General features: G+C 37.4%; 1 protein-coding gene across 9 annotated transcripts in view; it reads right to left on the reverse strand.

The window, feature by feature from the left end:
* RALYL (RALY RNA binding protein like) overlaps window positions 1–14,405 on the reverse strand; it is a 704,475-nt gene that overhangs the window by 193,065 nt on the left and 497,005 nt on the right. The gene's annotated exons all lie outside the window — the stretch shown is intronic.

The raw sequence follows: 14,405 nt of genomic DNA on the forward strand, positions 1-14,405 counted from the left end.
TTTGCCAGAAATTGGAGTAGTAGGTCAAGGGCCTTGGACATTTTTCCTCTAACACAGATAAATAGATGACTAACTGAATGAAATCTTTAACAAATGTGCTTAGCACTCTGAAGTGGATATATGATGATGAATTATTTCTAATTTAAATACAAAGCCTAAATTTTATTTAACAATAGACCATGTAAAGTTTTTAAATTATGAATCTGGAATCATTATTAGATTAATAACCATAAATAGGAGTTCAAGTTTAACCTTTGTAGCCATGCACATTTTTAGAAACTGCAAAGAATATTATGGTTCCATCACGTACAATTTTATTAGAAAGGTAAATAAATGTGTTCTGATTTACCTATGTTACTAAGTGTAAGCAAAATAAGTCAAATATAGTAAAATATAAGATAAAAAGTAAAACCAAGGACTGCAAAATATTAATGAATGCATTGATTTATTCGTTCATTAAGTGCTCACTGAGATCCTAGCATGAATTGAGTACAGAGCCAGGGAAGGTGATTCAAAGATTAAAAAAAAATCTATTTAGTTATCATAGTTTACTGGAATAAGCTAAACAAAGAAGAAATATAATTTACAAGATGGTAATTACTTTAATAAAGAAAATAAAGGATGATGAGAAAGCATCTAAGAAAAAGTTATGAGAATGGTGAGTACAGAAAAAGTAGCTGTAAATAGGAAGAGGGACTGTTGCAATAATAAAAAGAACTACTTGAAAATTTATGTTAAATATAAGAGAAGAATATTGTGTGTATTGCCATTAAAACTTAACTTTTCGTAATGACTATTTTTTTTTAATGAATTAACTAGTGCTGAATAAGCTCCTACTCTTCCAAAGAAAGTGGGGAGGCACATTTATTGGTCATCATTTCTAATGGGCAATAAAATAAACCCATTCCTCCTCTACGAAATGAGAAAGTTAGGCTAGGTAACTCCACAGTCTTTTTGCTTGATTCTTTTTGTTTTTGTTATTAAAAAATTTTTTTTAATGTCTATTTTTTGGGGGAGAGAGAGAGAGAGAGAGAGAGCGAGAACAAGCAAGCAGGAGAGGGGCAGGGTGAGAGGGAGACAGAATCTGAAGCAGGCTCCAGGCCTGCTGACAGCCCAGAGCCCCATGCAGGCTGGAATCCACAAACCAAGATCATGACCAGAGCCAAAGTTGGATGCTTAACTGACTGAGCCACCCAGACATCCCATGTTTTTTGCTTGATTCTATGTCATTAGTGGGTTCCATTTATTAAAAAATGGAGCATAAAATAATATGAAAGTCCTGATAATTCTGTCTGACCTGATCCAGGTCTATGAACCACTGTGACTGTGATGTGCATGACAACTTTATTTCGAATTGGAAGTAAATCAGTAGTTAGTGGCCTGCACTTTCAGTGGAGGTATAAGATACATGCTTATTAAAAACAAAACAAAACAAAACAAACAAAACAAAACAAAACAAAACAGATGCCATGGCATACTGTCATCATAACTAGGTAAAACTGGAAAATTCCCTACTAATTCTACTCATAGCGGTACCTGAAACTATCCTCAGTCTTCCTCAATGAAAAGAAATCTTAGATTCTTAGATTCTTCCATGGTAATCAAAGGTTTTTTTAGAGAAATCTAGTCTCACTCATACTGATGCCTTGAGAGAGAAGACAACAGCATATTTTATTATTTCAATGTTTTTTAAATTATCTAAAATTTAACATGCCTGATAAAACGAAAACACTATAGGGAAAAATATTGAGACTAACTTCATATCCCGCTGTGAAGCAAGCCTTTTTTGAAATTGTAGATATTTTGTATTCTGTGAAATTCCAAGTGTATGAACTTGACATTTAATTCTAAAAAAGCTGATTTAATTTTACTGCCTTCATAAATTAAAATGAAAACAAATCATGCTTGTTCAAACACAGATGTGTTCTCTTCTGTATACAAAGGTGTCACAAGCAATATCACACAAATTATACATATATATAACATATACATAGATATGTAAAGTGAGTGATATATCCACTTTGAGACATTGCAGTTCTGATGGCTGTATAATGGCTTTAGCCTGATCTGTCTTCCCTCTTTCACAGTGTTTTCTTGGAACCAGCTCTTTCTTTGAAGGATGGTTGGGCAGGGTGACAACAGTGGTCTGTGATCCAGAGAGAAACCATCCACACCACAGAAAGCTCAAATCTCTGACCTTGGACTCATTAGCCTGGCACGCTAAACAACTCAGGTAAAAGCTTGAAATAAATTTATCAAGCACATAATATTTTGCCTTCAATTTTTTATTGAATTTCATATTGCTCCCTTAATAATTTTATCTTTTTTTCAATTACCAAGTCCAGAAGGTAAAATGGCTCCTCAGTAAAAATTCTTGGAAATCTCAATTATACTCAGAAAGGGAAAAAAAAAATGTATAGCATGGAGATCCTTTCAGAGTCCCTGCATTATCCTAATAGCTTCTCTTCAAATGTCCTATTCTAAGCTTTCATGTCAGAAATTTGCCAACGCTGAGAAAAAAGTTTGTGCTCTAACTATTCAGGTCAATTTAATGTTCAGTATTCATTATTGACACAGATTGTATATCCACATTTTAAGCACTGAAAGCCCTTGAGAGGGCTTTCACCCACAGTCACTTTAAATTCTTTGGAAACGAGGTCACTTTTAGTTACAATTCAAGAATGTCTAGTTAATACAACCACTGAGTAGAAAGAATTATGGACAGGACAAGAAAGAAGGGAATTTTAAAGTAGGCAGTGAAATGACTTTATATGACCATTCTAATTATATTCCCAAATTTTAAAGTGGTGTAACAAATTAGTGACATGGATTTATTACATAGGACATGAAGTCTTAACTTGCATATTTTCAGCCAGTATATCTTGGATTTGGTTCAAGTTACTCCTTATAGTCTATGTCTTTGTAATGTTGAGGGTCTGGAAAAAAATCAATCACTGACTTACTGCTGAGATTAATAGCTACAAATCTGAGGAGAAACAAACAAATTGTTCCTATAAGTGGTGCAAAATTGATTTAAGAAATAATGAAACCTAGCAGCAGAGCCAACCCTGGCTAGAAGGAAAAATGAGAAGGTAGAGAAACAAGTTTTAATTCTGAATGTGTTATCAGTCATAAGTCTTGAGTTCTCAAAACATAATGATATAAAAAAATCTGGAAGTTTTTAAAATTTTTTTATGTTTATTTATTTTTGACAGAGACACAGACAGACAGAGCATGAGTGGGGAGGGGCAGAGATAGAGAGAGACACAGAATCCGAAACAGGCTCCAGGCTCTGAGCTGTCAGCACAGAGCCCAACGTGGGGCTCGAACTCACAGACCACGAGATCATGACCTGAGCCGAAGTCGGACACTCAACCAACTGAGCCACCCAGGCACCCCTCTGGACATTTTATATTAACTAACAACTAGTATAGTTGCAATAGAAATGCTTGAGATTTCATGTCATTTCCAAATGTGCCTTAAATTTGGGGGGAAACACTGTTAAATTAGCCAAGACTTAAAGTGTTTTTGATTCCTTTTAATACTCCTTAAGAAATGAGTAAAATAGAGTGGTGAGTAGACAAAATCAAAAACAAAAAAAAACCCTCTAAAATCTGACACCAAAAAGGCCTTAGCACAGGAACATCATCCATGGACACTTATGAATATGAAAAGGCAAACAATATTTCATCAACAGAAATATCATAGTGATTTATTTTGGGGCAAATGACTGCAATTTCTACTTGCTAAAACAGGTACATATCTGTACCTGTTTAGATAGAAAGCTATCTATTCCTTTCATCCTTCAACAACTATTGACTGAAGGCTTTCTAGTGCCAGACCATGCTGGGGATACAGCAGTGAACAAAGAGGTCTGGTTTCTGTCTTCAAGAGCTAAGGCCAAATGACTGGGTACATTACAATTTATACACAGGGCACATGTAGGGTATAAAGGAAAACATAAAAAGATCAATTCTAGTAGCCTCTACTGGCCTCTACTCCTACACAAGGAGTTAGAAAAATGAATCAGTAGCAGGTGACTATCTAAGCTGGAACCTGAAGGAGAAGTAGTTAACTAAGAAAGGAGGGGAGAGTGCTCTAAACAGAAGAAGCAACATAAGGAGCTACTGATGAAAAGAATTCCTCAAACATCAGAAAGAAAATTCAGTATCACCTGCAAAGTGGGATGGCAAGAAATGAATCTACAAAGATGGCACCTGATCAAGAAATGCCTTGTAAGTTTTTTTAAAATAAAAAATTAAATAATGCTTTTTAAACATATGTTTTTATGCAATGATAGAAACATATCTTTCCTATAATAAAGTTTATATGGGAAAATAATATTAAGACTTTCACTTAATACTCATGTAAAAACTGACCCAGAATAACTGAAAGGAAAACCAGTAAAAATTTTAGTTTATAACACAAAGTGATGATGCTTACTTGCCAACTGAAGTTACCTCTAGACTTACTTGGTTTTTCAGGAAATTTGGCAAAGTTTATTAAAAGGAGAACAGGTCATGGGGATATATACAATACATACAACAAAATCTTAACTTCATAACTACTTTCCTGGATATCTCTATTATTTTACTTGTCTAGAAGGAAGACAATAAAATATCCCAGACATTACAACCAATAGAATTCTATAAATGCTAGTCATGACAAATAACCATAGGGAGAAGTTCATAATTTCTCTTAAGTCATATCATTTTATAATAGTCATAAAAAACTCAATAATGACTGAAAGCTATAAATGACTTCATAAAAAGTAACTTAAACTAACTTTATTGCCACATAAGTATGGTGATGGTAAGTATTTGTTATGAAGCTATACTGTTATTAAGTACATGAAAAGCTATATAGCAAGGTATAAAATGTCCACTAGAAAATCTTCAAGGACGAAGAATTGTTTTTCAGTCATATTTTAAGCATTGTTCTATACCAATGATTGGAATGCTAGCTCCAAAGATTAATGGGATATATTCATCATTGTAACATACGTTACATATTTCCAGATTTAGTGATCTGGTCCCAAACTGAAGTTATATTATCGTAACTGATGTGGTTACACTGAATAACAATATTTACAACATGTTTTTGGAAAAAAGAGTATTACAGTCTAATTTGTTTTTAGATACAAATTATCAAACTTTTATTCTATGCTGGAAAGGCAGACTTAAACCCCATTTTGCCATCCAGGTACCCTCTGTGAAGCTGCCGGTGGTAACAGAAGAGGGAAAGGCAAGTTTGTTGTTTTCATGTGGAGCCATAGGGAAACAGTGTTCCGGTTTTGGCTGCCTACCTTAGTAGAATTTAACGTTCTGTCTTTCTTTCCTTGGAAAGCCCTCAGAGAACATCCCCACTGTCCACATCAGGTGGATATAGGATCCTGAGGGCACCCAATGGCATTGGGTTAATCAGATTCTGTCCAGAGCACTCGGGAGTTACACACGAAACCCAAATCAGTCAGAAAATGTTGGCAACTGAAGTTATGAGGTAGCATGCCTTGACTAAGACAGGCAAAGAAGCACAATTCTGGGTCTGACTGATGAGGAGAATGCTTCCCTTCTCTTATTCCCCGGTCACTCCAGAAACCACAAAGACAGTGGAGAGCACCCCAAACTGTCGCTTTTGAGCAGAGAGCAACAATTCTCCCTCCAGCACCCCAGTCAGTACTTTTTCCTGGAAGAGGATCCATGTCTTAACCATGGCAGCGGTGAATTACAGCCAAAAGGACTGCCTTTCCTTCCAGAAAGTCTTATCAGAGGTCAAAGCATTGAACTGCTGGTAAAATGCTTAGCTCTGTCCAAAGAGGCAAGGGAACCGAAGCACAAAATAGTAGTTCCATCTGGACTCAAATTGGCAAGACAGAGCAGTCATTTATACCCAGAACTGTTTCTCTCGCAGAGCCTTTCCTTGGCCCCCAGGCATTCCTGAGGTCATTGAGCCCTCAATTCCAGGGAGGTCCTACAGCTGGAACTCAAGGCAGAACAGCTCAGGGCCAGGCACTAGTCCAGAAGTAAGAATCCTGGACCCTGGGTCTGGAGTGCCCTGCCACTACCTGTGTGACTCTCAGTGGATCTCTGAGCAGCTCCAGGCTTCAGATTTTCTTTCACCTGTGGAATATGTCCTACTCCTCACTGATATGTCAAGGTTTGGGATGTGTTCCCATCTGGACCTGTATAGCATTATAGAATTTCTTATATTAGGGAGGAATTATTTGGCTGTTTGTGTAAAGGAAACCCCAAATAAAGGGCTTAAGGGGGATCAAAGTTTCTTTCCCTCTGATATAAAAGTCTGGATGAAGGCACTTTAGGGCAGAGTAATGGCTCTTTGCTCCTTCCCAAACCAGGCTCTCCAGGTCACCTGCTCAGCCACTCTGAGGGCTTGGTTTTGAACCTCAGGGTCCAAGGTGAGCTATGACTATCATATTATTGCTCCCAGAGCAAGACTGAGGACATGGTAAGGTTCTATAGATACAACTGCTTCCTTTTAGAGATATTGCCCCAGATGTTGCACACATCCTTTTTCACACTTCACAGCTCAGCAGTTACCTGGCCACCAGAAAGCAGAGAAATGTGGCTACCAACCCAGGTAATTATTGATGATTCTATTACTGTGCAAGAAGGAGTGAATGATTATCCAGTCACTGCCACATTTTTTTTTTTCATTAAAATTTCTTTTTTAAAAAAAATTTTTAACGTTTTATTTATTTTTGAGACAGGGAGAGACAGAGCATGAACAGGGGAGGGTCAGAGATGGGGAGACACAGAATCTGAAACAGGCTCCAGGCTCCGAGCTGTCAGCACAGAGCCCGACACGGGGCTCGAACTCACGGACCGCGAGATCATGACCTGAGCCACCCAGGCGCCCCTTCATTAAACTTTCTACTCTATTGATTTTTTTTTCTAGGTTAGGGAATAGGTATGTACTTATTTGCCATTTTGTTAGTTGTTTTCTGGCCGATTTTGTAGCTCCTCTCTTTTATTTCTTCCCTAGTGGCTTCATGACTTTCTTTGGTGCTATGCTTAGATTCCTTTCTCATTTTCTTGTGTGAATTTACTGTAACTTTTTGCTTTGTGGTTACTGTGAGGTTCACATATATCATCCTCTGCACACAATGGTCTATTTTAAGTTGATAGCAACTTAAATGTGAACACATTCCAAACTCTGTATTCTCCCCTCCTCCCACGCCTTAAGTTTTTGACATCACATTTTTACCTCTTTTTGTTTTAGGTTTCCCTTAACTAACTATTGTAGTTATATTTTTACTACTTTCATCTTTTAATCTTCTTAGTAGCTTTATAAGTGATTAATCCACCACTTTTACTATATATTTACCTTTTTTTTTAGTGAGGCTTTTACTTTCATATGCTTTCTTGTAATTATTTACTGCCATTTGTTTTCAGCTTAAAGAAGTCTCCTAGTGTTTTTTATAAGGCTGGTTTAAGAGTGATAAACTCTTTTAGCTCTTACTTGTCTGAAAAACTCTTAACACTCCTTCAATTCTGAATGATCACCTTGCTGGGTAGCATATTCTTGATTAGAAGATTTTTTTTTTTCAGCACTTTCAATATATCATGCTACTACTCCCTTCTGGATGGCAACATTTCTGCTGAGAAATCTGCTGTTAGCTTCATGGGACTTCCTTTGCACTTAACACTGTTTTTCTCTTGCTGCTTTTAAGATTCTATCTTTAACTTTTGTGGTTTTATTTTATTATTATTTTTATAATATTGGCAAAATGTGGGCAACTGGAGTTATGAGGTTGCATGCCTTGACTAAGACAGACAAAGAAGTACAATTCTGGGTCTGACTGGTGAGAATGCTTCCCTTCCCTTTTTTCCTTGTCACTCCAGAAATCACAACGACAATGGAGAGCACCCCATTTAGCTTACTTATTCTTGAGAGAGAGACATGGTGTGAGTCAGGGATGGGCTGAAAGAGAGGGAGGCACAGAATCTGAAGCAGACTCCAGGCTCTGATCTGTCAGTACAGAGCCTGACATGGGGCTCAAACTCACAAACCGTGAGATCATAACCTGAGCTGAAGTCAGATGCTTAACCAATGGAGCCACCCAAGTGCCCTTAACTTTGGATGTCTTAATTGCAATGTGTCTTGGTGTGGCTCTCTTTGGGTTCCTGGACCCAAATTTATGTGTTCCTGGCCCTGGATGTCTGTTTCCTTCCTTAGGTTCTAAGAGTTTTCAGACATTATGTCTTCAAATATTTTTTCTGCCCCCTCTTCCCTTTCTTTTCCTTCTGGGATCCTTGTAATGAGAATGTTATTTCACTTGATGTTGTTTTAGTTATCTTCAATTTTTTAAAGTTCTTTTTTTGGGGTGCCTGGTGGCTCAGTTGGTTAAGTGCTGACGCTTGATTTCAGCTCAAGTCATGATCTTGTGGTTTGATTTCAAGCCCTGCACTGGTTCTGCGCTGACAGTGCAGAGCCTTCTTGGGATTCTTTCCCTCCCTCTCTCTCTGCCCATCCCCACTCGTGCTCTCTCTTTCTCTCTCTCTCAAAATAAATAAACTGAAAAAAATGATTTCTTCTTCATGCTGCTGGGTCTGGATGAGTTCCGTTGCTTTATCTTCCAGCTCACAAATCCCTACTTCTGTTTCATCTAGTCTGCTGCTGAACCCCTCCAGTGCATTTTTCAGTTCAGTTATTGTATTCTTCAACTCTGTGACTTTGTTATGTTTTCCATCTCTTTGTTGATGTCATCACTGTGTTCTTCTATTCTTCTGCTGAGTTTGGTGAGCATCTTTATGAACATGACTTTGAATTCTTTACTAGGTAGATTACTTATCTCCATATCATTTGGATCTTTTTCTGAAGATTTCTTCTTTTGTTTGGAACATATTTTTCTGTTTCCTCATTTTGCTTGACTGTTTGTTTCCATGTATTAAATGAAACAGTTATCTCTCTTAGTCTTGAAGGCATGACCTTGTATAGATGATGACCCTTCTCACGCAACCCTGCCCTAGCTCATGGGAACCTTTGTGATTGTCTAAACTGCCTGATTGATTCTTGATATACCCTCATTGTTGATGGTGTGCCAAGACTTGTTACTAAGTCAAGGGGAGGAATTTCATTATGTACCTAATTTCAGGCTGACTGGAAGCCAAGCCCTCAGGCAGCAGCTTTTAAGATATGAAAATATTTATAGTCCTGTGGATCTGCAATTGTAATACCTGTAGGCCTCCACACCAGGAGATCTGGATGTTTCCAGGGTGACAGTTGTCAAAATCAGGGCTCCAGGTGAGTATGTAAGCTCCTTTCTGAGAAGTCTTATTGGGTTGTAGCAAGGCCAAGGGTATGTGCAAGGATGGTGTCTTCCTGCTTATGTTCCCTGTGGTTGCCTCCTTAGCCTCTAGATGTGTGGGAAACTTGAAGCCTGTCCCTTAGGCTGAAGCTCCAGACTAAATAAACAGGCCATTTTCAGAGGAAGACAGCTTGTTTCAGTCTGCTGTCTGTGCAGTGCCTTGGAATTGGTGGCCTGCCAAGAGCTATCTTTCAGATTGTTATAGTCCTGTAGGGCTCTGGGACACCAGCCCTCTTCACCACCAGGGCCAAGTGATCCAGGGGTATCCTCTGTGTAGACCACACATACCTGCTGGCTTTAGTGAGGCAGCTGGAAAGTGTAGCGGGCCAGGCATATTCCTGAAGCCTTCCTAAAGCCAGTGGGAAAATGTCTTGTCTGCATGTGCTCACAGGCTTCAGCAATGCGGCAAGGAACAGCCCTGTCTGTGTATTTGATGGTGTTAGGCTATGAATGGAAGGATGATCTGACTCCTTGCACCACGTGTCTTAGCAAGGTGGTGGGGAAGTGTCCCAAGCACCTGTCTCCATGCTCTCCAGCCTCAGCAAGTGCCATGACCACTCACCTCACCTGTTCCAGCAAGGTGGTGAGAGGGTGATATGGCCATTCTCACCTACTTATGCTACTAAGCTATGTGGGGAGTGCAACAATGGCATCCACTAATACCTCCATCTCTGGAGAGCACCTCAATTGTCTACCCTCCCCCTGCCCCATGCCCAGCTGATGCCTCTATATCAGATCCAGCAAATGAATCTCCCTCACATATAATTTAGGTGTTTTTCAAACTGCTGGGTTTTTCCCCCCTTGGGTCTCAGGTAAAACAGGACAACATGTAAGCTCTCCACAAGAAATCTCAGTTTCCTATAGCATTTGGGGATGCTCAGACATTGGTTCCACTGCTTAGCCAAGGCAGATGGTCAGGAGCTCATCTTTCCGATATAGATCCCATGAGACGGTATAGATCTTTCTGATATAAGTCACACACTAGGCACCAAAACATTGCTTCTCTGGGAGAAGTGCCTGTCTGGTGAGATCTCTCCCTATTGTGTACTGCTGTGCTGGAGGTGGGGTTTTGTAAGGCCATGTCTCTGCCTCACTACCAGTCTCGATGCTGTCCTTTTATTCTTTGTTGTGGAGGGCATTGATCTAGTTTTCCAATCTTTTCCAGAAGGAAATGATCCATATGTAGCTGTAGGTGTGGGTATGTCTGTGAGAGGAGGGAAGTTCAGGATATTTCTTATGCCACCATCTTGGAGGACCCTTCAACAGATATTGATTATACTCTGCAACCTAAGTCAACATTGGCAAAAATTAATAATGCAGGCAACTTACTGAGAATTCTGGATCCCAAGCCCCTTCATCCTTTAACAGCCAGATAAGCAAGGCAAGTCTTACTTAATTGGGCTTGAAGTATATGGTAAATTAGTACAACTGTTGATTTAATTACTGTCAGTAGTAATCCAGGAGAAATGGTATTACTAACGATTCGTAGCTTCCCCAAACAACTAAATATGTTAGATGGCTGTTTCCATAGGACAAAAGCAACTCCAACTGATTTTAACCTGATGGACAACTGTTTTCAGTATAAATGAACTCGTTAACTTAGCATGATTCCAATTTCCAGAGACCCATTTCCACAAACGTAAAAGAAAATCTCAGCAACAAACATATTTATGAACTTCATGACACAATGTCTTAATATCTTGTTCCTGTGCTTGGTTACTCCTTTCTTAAATATCCAAGTAACAAAGAATATTTTTAAAGTATAATTTTAAATGATTTGTTTTTCTTTCAATTTCAAATAAATTGTCCCATTCGTTCAAGTCAAATCTTCTCTCAAAATCTAGCTTGGTTTGGAAAACTGGTCTGTTAATCTGAAAGTATTTCTCTCTAAATAGTGAATCAACAAACAAATTCTAGAAACCTTCATGTAGTATCATTGCTAAAGCTTCTTTGGGAGATTCTGTACCCATTAGTCAAATTTGGGGGTATCATCTTTGCTAGAAATGATCATTTGAAAAAGGCTAGATTTGTAAAAATAGTTCTGGGAGGACAAATTCAGGGCTAAGAAAAATTTTTTGACCACTTAAAATTTGAGTGGCCATTTTCCCCTTGCTACCTTAGCAAAACCAGAAGTGAAAAAGCAAATGAATTTTTCCTTGCATTCTAATTAAAAGTAAATTGTTTCTGATTTTGTGTGAGTGAATTTTTATTTGTGAGCCAACCTCTCATTAATTACTGACACTATAAATTAGATAGAATTAAATGTTCCAGGTAGTCTGTAATGCGTTTACACGTGCTGTATATTTTTGATATTTTATTTTATATTGCATTGTTATTATATAAAGTAAAATATCAAAAATATTATAAGCGCAGAGTATATGTAAATGATAAGTTATGGCTATATGCTGCACATTTCAAGACAAACTTGAGTTGAAAGATACTATTCAAGTATGAGAGGGAAAAAAGGTATGAAATAGTCAGATACCTACATGAACCCAGTAGAGGTGACTTCAAAGTCAAGATTCCCTTTGCCTGTGGAGCCTATTAAGAAGACAGATACTAGCAATTTGAAGAACAATGTGTGTTTATTTAAGGAAATACATCCAGCTGTTCCTCTAAGGCAGTTTCAAGTTCACTAGGGGTCAAAAGAATCATATAATATAAAATATAACACTTCCCAATGATAAGCAGCCGAGGGCATGAAGCATTACAAATATATATGCCACACTCTCTATAAGGAGTTTCACAAAATAGATGTGGATTTTATCTTTATTTTAAATATAAATGAAATTCTCAAGATAATATAAAGTCAATGATAAAAGACTATTAAGACCTTGAGTCAATATTAACACATATATAATGTAGCCTTATATAAGTAAAGGTGTCAGAAAGTCCATAATCAGAATGGGAGTGCAATTCAGTAAATAATGCCAAGAAGATCAATAACTATAAAAAGGAAAATGAATCAAAAGGTTATGCCAAACAATTTAGCTGTTCTAGACCAAAAAGTGTGTAACTACTCACAGTGAATTACTAAATCACTGCAGAGCACTTCGATTTTCTAAGTTCTGGAAACCTTTTTTTCTTTTGCGAAAAAGACGGCAAATGTATTCATATGTGAATATTTCATTTGCATATATATGTAAAACTTTTCCTCAGGATATTTTTTTCGTTTTTATAGGACTCAAAAAACAGGAATATTGGTCAAACAATATATTTTGCTTTATGAAGTTAATTTCTTTGTTTCCTCAGGGACGTATAAGTTTATTCTTTCACCCTGGTCAACACACATATTTCAATTTAACTTCTTGTGTTCAATTTCCTAGAGATTAGTATCAAAATTATAAATAACATTTGAAATTGGAATGGAAATTAAAAGTGCCATAGATTACTAGATTATTGCTTTTACATGTTCAGTTATAGCTCTACTACATAAATTATATTAGTCATGTGTAACAAAATGCTTAAAACAGTACCTGGCTATATGTAAGAATAAAATAGATGTCAAATGTTATTTTCATTGTTTTTGGTAGTATTATTAATTCATTTCTGCTGTCCCATTTTCTACTTGGATATGAGCAAAATTCTAATCATAAAATCATATGAAGTTAGAACTCAAATTTTTTTAATAAACATTTTATGTTTGGTAGGAGGTAGGCAATTTCTAAAATTCTGATGATCTTCAAAGCCATTTAGTAGAGAACATTTATGTGAACAACTGGGGACAGAGTCAATGTCATGGCTCTTTTGTAGGTCTAGATATAAATGCAGCACAGCTTCTCAGAAGAGAGAAGCTAAAAGAGTAGGGGAGGTAGGATAGCCAAGTTGTTTTCTGAAAGTAGAGAAGTTAAAAGAAAATGTACAAATGATCACCCTCTACAAAAGTGACCTCTGACTTTGTGGAGCACTGCAAAACACAAAACACATGGACCAGAGAGAGACAGAGACAGAGACAGAGAGAGAAAGGAAGAGAGGGAGGGAGAGGGAGAGAGTGAGTAAGTATCCCTCCAGGTGGAACCAGTCACAGGCTGGAGCCTGTAAAAGCAAAGCAAATTATTAAGGATGTGAGACAGACCAATATGTATTTGTATATAAGGTCAATCAGTATCAGGGGTGTTATTAGTCAGCTTTTGTACATCTCTGATCTTAAACTGGTAACTGTGGTCCCATTCGGCATGCAGAATCAAAGAATCCTGAATCTATCCATGCAGACATGATTCCACGAGGAATGTATAAAGTTACAAGTTCTCAATCCATATCAGTTACAGAATTCATATTAGAAACTTGAGAGAAAAAAGACTGGAGAAATTTCAGATGTCGGACCAGAATTCCAAACAAGCATCAACAATAGAGAAAAAAGGATTGAACTTAATAGTGTCCTCCAGAGAGCTTTACTTATCAAGCACAATTTATTTATTTACTCTTAGTGTAAACTGAAGGAATTTTTTGAAACGTAGATCATATGAATCTTCAAATGATTCTGTAATAAATAATGTCATCATTTGTGAATTAAGAGTCATGATTAATTTTATCTTCACAGTGATATAAGGTATCAATATAATATTTGTTTTAAATAAGACTCCATTTTTATCTTTGATATCCAGTTGGTAATAAAGAATTTCAAAAAATACTTAAAGATTTGTATGAGATAAAATGTAGTCATAAAGATGTATTCAACAGCTGAGACAACTCATGTTCCAATAATCGAACATCAAACCTATTATCCATCTTGACCACTGAGATGCCAATTCTACATCAATTAAGACTGGCAGGGGCGCCTGGGTGGTTCAGTCAGTTAAGAATCCGACTCTTGATCTTGGCTCAGGCCATGATCTCACGGTTTGAGCTTGAGCCCCGCATCAGGATCTGTGCTGACAGTGGAGAGCCTGCTTGGATTCTGTCTCTCCCTCTCTCTGCCCCTTCCCTGCTCGCTCTCTGGCCCTCTCTCAAAATAAATAAATAAACTTAAAAAGAAAACCTGCCAGCAGTCTTATTTCTTCCTGCAACTACTTTAAAAAGCCTTACAATTCTATGAAACTATGAACTTATTTTTTCTCATAGCATGATTTTAAAGATA

Source organism: Acinonyx jubatus, chromosome F2 (assembly GCF_027475565.1).
Source record: "Acinonyx jubatus isolate Ajub_Pintada_27869175 chromosome F2, VMU_Ajub_asm_v1.0, whole genome shotgun sequence".
Taxonomy (NCBI): Eukaryota; Metazoa; Chordata; class Mammalia; order Carnivora; family Felidae; genus Acinonyx; species Acinonyx jubatus.